At 34.8% G+C, this 8,715-nt stretch overlaps 1 long non-coding RNA gene across 2 annotated transcripts; it reads right to left on the bottom strand.

The window, feature by feature from the left end:
* Window positions 1–333: 333 nt before the first annotated feature.
* LOC125231894 lies at window positions 334–8,255 on the bottom strand. Of its 2 annotated transcripts, XR_007177681.1 has the most exons (3): window positions 6,970–7,478; window positions 477–585; window positions 334–345 (listed from the first exon to the last, which is right to left on the bottom strand). It is a non-coding gene; the product is annotated as an uncharacterized LOC125231894 (long non-coding RNA). The 2 variants fall into 2 exon arrangements; XR_007177680.1 differs by lacking the exons at window positions 334–345; window positions 6,970–7,478 and adding an exon at window positions 8,104–8,255.
* Window positions 8,256–8,715: the final 460 nt, after the last annotated feature.

Genomic DNA, 8,715 nt, shown 5'->3' with positions numbered 1-8,715 from the left:
CGTTCGGAAAGTTGTACATTTTCGCACTAGGGTTTTTTACTTTTTTTTTTTTAATTATGAACTTCGCTATCAGTCCCGTAAAAATAGCTATTATAATGTATGTGCTCGGAAAGTGCGATTTATATGTAGCAACATTGTGCGGAAAGTAGTAGGTACTTTTCCGCACTAGCGCTTTTTACTTTTCAAATGTTTTTAAATTTTGAACTTCACTATACGTCCCAGAAAAATCGTGTGGAAAGTAGTACTTTTTCAAACTAGTGCTTTTTACTTTAATTTTTTTTTATTATGAACTTCGCTATGAGTCTCATAAAAATAGCTATTATAATGTATGTGTTGTTCCAAACTCTGGGGAATAAGTTTGGAACAAAAAGAATTAAAACATTGCCTGAATTCATCTCCAAAGATTTATCACTATAACTGCTATCATTATAACTCAATCTGTACAAACGTCAGTCAAGCAAAGGAATGATTCATACCTTTGGTTAGCAGTGGCTACACTGCATGTATGGAATGACTGTTAGAGCCTTTCTCTAACCGCTGTCCTCGTTGCCTCCACACTGGTCAGCATGACTGGCATCTCAAGATCTGTATTAAAAAAGGGGTAACTATGACTTACAAAGTCACTAAATTATCTCTATATAATATCACACATTTAGTTCTATGCAAGTATTATTACAAGGTTAATCTCATATTATATTCTTTCCATTATAGGTTCTCAAATCTCACTACAATCATTAATTCCAAGTTGCTTATTAAAGTTATCACAGTTCCAACTATTTATCATCATCATCATTATCATGACCATCATCATGTTAGTTCCCTTTGAACTACATAAATGTAGCACTTAAATACATATGTAAAGTATCTCAAAGATACTTTCCAGCCACCATTATGGTGCATCAATATTCATACCAAAGTACTACACAAATAATGCAGTAAATCAGTAAACAAAGTCAATTTCTAACAACATTTGTCTTTCATTATAGTTGCTATTATCTCAACTAATGCATTGAGATATATCAACTCAATTCAGCATATTCAGGATACAAATTCCACATATGATAGTCAAACTCAATATGAAAGCTTTGTAACCATTCTCTCACAAAGTACACTTCTCAAATGTAGAGAATAAATGCAGATGGTATATCACGGATACAACATCAGATCAGATGAGTATAACATCATCATTGCAATTATCTTAACACCACTCATAAACACAACTATGGCAAGTACATTAACACCACACATAGATCAACACATTACAGATTATTAGAGATATTTCATAAACAACAGAACACCTCTGTAGTACACATATTATCAAAGCCACCTTTTGGTAAATCATAGACGTTTCATAAACCACAGAACCTCTCCGTGGTAACCACATTATCAAAGCCACTTTTATCTTTCATATACCACAGAACCTCTCTGTGGTAACCACATTATCACATCAGTAATTACTTTCATAAACATGAATTTAACCAACACATGAAGAACCCATAGGGAAATCAGGTAGTTCTTTCATCTGGCACATTACCAAATCCATCTTTATCAAATCATACATTTTCTTAGACACAATATACAAACTTAAAGCTATACATTTACATGGTGTCACAACGCTCCACACTAGTGGCCAACGCTTGACAAATATCATTATTAGACCCAAAATGTGTATGAAGGTTCGTCAACCCTCTCAGAGTAGCGCTAGTCTGTACACATGCCCGAGGGCCCTTACAGTGATCACCATCTTGGGGGTCCTCCCAGAGGATGCGTGAACCCATGGCCTTCAGGTGTCAGCGGCCAGGTCTCACAAACTCACTGGCGTTTACCAAGGCCTGGGGCGCGACTCCAACCCCAGCCAAACTCATAACTTTCCTCATATTAAATAGATAGCACAATTACTAAGGCTGGACCGCACCCCCAGCCCCCGGTGGCGGTCATACCAGCATCAGGGCTACCCGATGCCTGGTCCCAAACTCGTTGGGGCCGCGCTGACTTACAGCCACGTTGGCTCTTTCCCGCATTCAACATGCGCCATTTTGTGATGCAATCATGTTAACTACATGATCTTTATATGCATAAACGTGTAACAACTCCCTGCCACACTCATTTCAATATATCATCCATAACGGAAACATCATCATTATCATAAAGCTTGTAATAATGTATAGCAATAATCGTCCATCATGAGAAGTTAAAGTTATAAGTGAAATGAACAAGAAAGTTTGGGAGAACCACTCCTCTTTTAACCTAGAGATATAAAACACCACTTAGCTTTCTTTGGTGACTCAGCTCCCCTTGATGAGCACTGATTCGAATATTAATTTACATAATTAAATTCAACACGCCATAAAGTGACAAACAGGTTTTTACTGGTTTGAATGGAGGTTGTTTCGTTCAGTTGGTAGTGTTGCCAGGTAACTCGCGAAACGTCGCGACACACCCGACGACGAAAGTTTAATGAAAAGGAGTTAGTGTAAGCAACAAGTGGCGGGACCACTCTTTGATCTTCTCCAATTGCTTGGACCGCTGTTGCTCTCTTTTGTCTCTCATCTCTAGGCGTCACTGACTCTATGCCATCTTGTGCAAATCACTCTGACATATTTTCAGAGGTATACATGATTTCTGTTTCATTGATGCCTTCTACTTAAGCCTATATCCACCTTATTATATCTCTGAGTACTTAGTATGTTATTATCCACTATCTCTTCCTTTGATCTATTTTCCATTATGTTTCACATCTTCTCTTTGAACCGGTATATCTACTTCTATATCAAGATCCATCACTTCTTCCTCATAAGATGTTTATCATTTAATATATCCTTTGCAGGATCCACAGACACCATTGATTTTCCTATCTCAAGGACACAAATGTGCTATATATCCTATAAATATAGTATTACCTAATTTGCTTTGGCCACTCTACATTGCCCATTTATTTCTGTAATTAATTTTGATATACGATCAACTTTCTGAGTCTCTCTGTTCTCTTGATTTTTTTTCTTAATTTGTACATACTATGTCACCAACACAACACGTGGTGCCACCTTAACTTGAACTCTCACTTGTTTATTCTTAACCTCTCACAATTCGAGAGACCCTCCCGCGCCAGAAAAAGAATTGTCAATCATCTGATTGTTAAAACATTTAGATGGGCTATATAACAAAACTTCAGAACCATTTAAGTAGCCAAAATGTAACTTTTCTATGTCATTTAACGGTCCTTTTGCCACATCAGCCGGATTCAATTTGGAGGGTACATAACGTAGATCCAAGTTTTTGTTCTTTTACATTTCTTCTATCCCTTTTGTTACAAATAGTACAAGTAACTTGTTTGACTGCCACCTATAACAATCTGACTGTTACACTCTAATGTTTGCTTAGTCACTTTTTATTGGGAGATATCTTTTTACATATTATATTAATCTATTTTCTATTTAGATGCCTCATATTTCTAAACGGACTATTTTTAAATCATCTTTGATTTCTTATGAGAGTCAGTCTATTTCAGTTAATACCTTTGCTGTATACATTATAGTTAGTATCTCTATGCACTATAGCAGAATATGCATTGACTGATGCATCTGTGAAACCCTATATTTGACAAGTTTCTTCCCTGGATATATTTCTAGGTAAGTATACCTACATATTTCTTTTACTACCTCTACACAGTTATATAGTTTTCCAGTATGTTACAATTTCTTTTAATAAGGTAGAGTTTCATCTAATATTTTTTATTTACCCATAAAGATTGTAAGAGCAATTTAGCTGGTAAATCGATAGGCGCTGCAAGCCCACACGGATAATAGATGTAAGCTATGGTATTTAGTATTTCTCTTTTGGTAAAAGTATTTTTGTTGGATTTGTTCTTAATTTAAGTATCTTTGCACATACCGCAAACCAATCCTAAGGTTTTTACTGTGCCTTTATTGTCTATTTCTGGAATGATTTTCCAGATCCATAGGATTCGTATCCATAGAATCCGTTTTGTTTATGTTCACTAACCATAAAATCTAGTCACATGTCTTATCCTTTTCATTTAGTCCGATTTATAAGAAAGCTTTCTCTATATCAGCTATTTGTTATTCTATGACATCTGAACTTGACCACGAGTTGGATGAGATCTTTTAGCATCAGAGGGCCATGATATAGACTCAATCAAGCTTTTACCTTCTCTACCCTCTGCTGAAACGTTGTACAGTTCTCATGGCCTTTCCCCTCAATGAAATTCCATGGTGGGCCAAAATATATCGAATGGTAAATTTACCTGGCTGTGATTAGGGACAAACTCTATAATCTCTTTATTCAATCGGTCTTATGGGATTTTTTCATAAATGAGCAGTGCGACTCTCTATTGCAGGTAGACCCGTAGGGTACTCATTACACAGCTAGCCAACCGTATAACGGTTGTTAATAATAGTAGTGGTCTCGTTAATTATTAATAGCTTCTACGTCTCTATCCGTGCTAGAAGTATCTGTGATAATAATGGATTCTAGTTCTCACACAACTTTTACATTTCCTACATCTAAAGTAGGGTCAGGTTTTGTTAATTTATTCTCATACAGAGTCTGAAAGTAAGTTAAAACCATCAGGTCATTTTGTCTTTATGATCAGGTTTTCCTGATAAGATCTAGCCTAATATAGATTTTCTGAAAATTCTGTTTCTCAGTATTCATAAAGAATAATAATAATAATAAATGAGCGGGCTCGAAAGACCCGAGAATTTTAAACGGAGATGCAAATAATAATAATAATCTCTTCCTATAAGTATGTCAATACGATCTGACAAAGGGTTATCATCTACTAAATTTATCCTTTTATTGTAATTGCTCACATATGTACGCAGATCTTCTCTGGGACATGATACACTTGGTGTAATTGCTGGTACCATATTGGTAAACAATAATCTTAATACCTATATTTTCAAGTAAATTCCAACCAGTTTACTTTTAATTTCCTTTAGTTACTCAGTTTCAAATATGAAAATAAATAGGCCAATTTTCTGTTCTGTGCTTAAATATAATTTATTTTCAATTCTTTGTGTCGTATAACTTCTTTGAGAACTACTGTCCCTCAATAAGTGACATTTATTTCTTGACAATTCCATTCCTATTTATAGCAGACAATGCAGCTGTTTGTAAAACAGTGGTTCCTTCTCTGTGTATGTGTAAGGTGTTGACAGGTTTTATTTACTATTTGAAAGTCATAGCTTCGGACACAAGGCCTTGCAGGTATTGCAATGAACGCATTTGACATTTTGATTATATTCTTTTCTCTATGTCTTTCTTTAACACAAATATAGCAGCTGTTTGTTAATTTCTTATACGGTTTTCATGACCTCATAGATAAGGCAAAATCGCTGTAATAATACATACATACATACAATCATGCCTGTATCCCATAAACGGGTAGGCAGAGCACATGAAACCACTAAAGCTTCAGGGCCACTCTTGGCAAATAAGGGGTTAAAAGAAAATAAAACTGTGGCATTGCGGTGACAGGTTGCCAACCTCTCGCCTACACCACAATTTAACCCATATCCCATAGTCGCCTTCTACGACACCCACGGGAAGAAAGGGGGTGGTGAAATTCTTAACCCGTCACCACACAGGCAGGCTGTAATAATTGTTTTCACAAAGTGTAAATAAATTTTCTTGCTTTCCATTTAAGTGGATATTTTATATTTTCACTCTTGGTGTCATAAGGCCTCTTTAAAAAGGAGAGCCTTAATTTTAATAGGTGATGAAGTATAGATAACCTTAGTTATCAGATTGCTGTCGATATACTCAAAAATAGGTCTGAAAACCCAAGCAAGTGGTTAATATCCATTATGCCACTCTATACAGAGTGGAAGGTTTGAAGATTGTCACAAGACCATAAATGAGATCCAATAACCTCTCATATTCTTAGTCATTAGGGGGAAATATTGATCATCATCACTTGAGGTTCATAGTCATAGAAAAGTTTCCAGAATATATAATATGAAGTGAAACTAAGTAAGTTTAAATCTACTCAAGAACTTAGAAAACAACTTGATATTGTTATAACAGCAAGAGAATCCTCTCTCTCTCCTTTCGAGGTCACAAGAAAATTAACAAAACTGAAGAAGTTCAATTTAGTACTGAGGTTCTTCATACCTCCTTTAGGTATATTAATTTATCAACATCACATCAGTCCCCCTGACTTATACAAGAATGAAACTGGTCCCAGTAAGGGGTACCAGTCCAATACATTTCACTTAAACTTGTGGAGTATAAACTCAGATAATTTGCTTCGCTTATTAACCCGTAGTTTACTTAATTGTATGTTAGACACCTTTATATTAAATTGTAGAATTAAGGCATTTTCAAATTCAGCTAGTACTTCTTCACCTCCGAGCTGTGAGGTAGGTAGTCACTTTAGAAATTTCATTGGTACTTGTTTGTTTACAATTTTTAAAATACTGATAAAGTTCAGTATTTAACCGGTTTATTATAGTGTGTAATTTTTGATGAAGTGATGACGCTTTGTTCTGATTTGTTTTTAACTCATGGTATTTGTGCACATAATAACTTGGTGTCAGTGGTTAACTTCTCTATATTACTAACAAATGTGGATACTTGGGCAAGCAGGCTTTGTTAATATTGGCATAAAATGGTTGATTCCAATAAGAAGTATTTTAACGACGTCAATTATGCGGTTATTTCGTAGTTCATTTTCAGTAAATTTTCATGTGATTAAATTGCAAATAATGAATCATATCAATATTTTAATTTTATGTGATGTCAAACAGCACAATTCACAATAACACTATAATGATGAGTATACTCAGTGCGTAAAGATATTTTGAGATGAACACACTCGTACAATACAAATTCGCGTGGAATTTCATTTATCATTTGCCAAAAGATGCAAAACTGAACATGTACAAAACGCCTTTATCATTCATATCCCCTGACTTTAAAGTAGTTAAAAGCTTTTACAACACTCACCGAGTCTTTCAACATTTTGCCCCAAGGGCGTTCATATCGCCACAAGGGCGTCCTTGCTAGGGATTAAACCCCAAACCTCTTTGCTGTGCCTGCTTCCCAATGAGCCATAAAACCGAATGTCCGCATTGGGACCACAGTGGCTAGAATTAGCGTAGATTTATCCTGGTACTACCTCCCTGTGTAGAAACGGACTCCCCGTCATATTTTCAGGTAATCAACAAGTAATTTCACTTTTATTTATATACATATTTCGCCGGTAACAATATTTACATTTACAATCCTTTAATGTCATATGTCAAAGACAGACGTTCGTAAATCGACTGTTTTTTATGCGTGTTTATCGATCACATCGATTTTTCATTTATGTTTTAAGAACCAATAATTACAGAAAGCAATTATTTGTCCTTTTATTTGTGTATTAATTTTGTTAATGTTTAACATATTTATTAATTTATAATAAGCATTTGAAAATAAAATGTTGTAAGTACTAACAAACCTCGTAAACTTGAGCTCAACAAACTTCGTAAACTTGCACCAATTGTCAATCTCACTTTGTCGAACAACAAACAAACACTCTTTATCAATATTTCTACACATAATTGGTATGAAGGGAAATCACAATAAAATAAGTATACAATTCGTACATTCATGCTTAAATAAAAGAGCAATATATCTTTATTATAACACACATAACGTAAATGCTATGCTGCCAATTTCTGTGTCCATCTCGTGGCTATCACTTCTACTCGACGCTGGATAACATTAATAGTTTCAAATCAGCTTCTTCTAGTACCTGTTAAACCTATTTTTCATTAAATTGATGAATGTAGAACACAAATAAATAATTTTAAATGATATGAATCACACATCCCATGAACTGACGTCTTTATGCAATTTCTCAGATACTCAAATTGTACTTTTGACTCTACTCTCTGTGATTCTGGCAGTGTCTCCCAGCCACTACCAAATATCCCAGACTAACTCAACCAATTTTGTTCCAAACTCTGGGGAATAAGTTTGGAACAAAAGAATTAAAACATTGCCTGAATTCATCTCCAAAGATTTATCACTATAACTGCTATCATTATAACTCAATCTGTACAAACGTCAGTCAAGCAAAGGAATGATTCATACCTTTGGTTAGCAGTGGCTACACTGCATGTATGGAATGACTGTTAGAGCCTTTCTCTAACCGCTGTCCTCGTTGCCTCCACACTGGTCAGCATGACTGGCATCTCAAGATCTGTATTAAAAAAGGGGTAACTATGACTTACAAAGTCACTAAATTATCTCTATATAATATCACACATTTAGTTCTATGCAAGTATTATTACAAGGTTAATCTCATATTATATTCTTTCCATTATAGGTTCTCAAATCTCACTACAATCATTAATTCCAAGTGGTGCTTATTAAAGTTATCACAGTTCCAACTATTTATCATCATCATCATTATCATGACCATCATCATGTTAGTTCCCTTTGAACTACATAAATGTAGCACTTAAATACATATGTAAAGTATCTCAAAGATACTTTCCAGCCACCATTATGGTGCATCAATATTCATACCAAAGTACTACACAAATAATGCAGTAAATCAGTAAACAAAGTCAATTTCTAACAACATTTGTCTTTCATTATAGTTGCTATTATCTCAACTAATGCATTGAGATATATCAACTCAATTCAGCATATTCAGGATACAAATTCCACATATGATAGTCAAACTCAATATGAAAGCTT

The sequence above is a fragment of the Leguminivora glycinivorella genome, chromosome 12 (assembly GCF_023078275.1).
Source record: "Leguminivora glycinivorella isolate SPB_JAAS2020 chromosome 12, LegGlyc_1.1, whole genome shotgun sequence".
NCBI classification, from domain to species: domain Eukaryota; kingdom Metazoa; phylum Arthropoda; class Insecta; order Lepidoptera; family Tortricidae; genus Leguminivora; species Leguminivora glycinivorella.
Note: the sequence above shows the minus strand (reverse complement) of the source record. Positions and strands in the feature narration are given on the sequence as shown.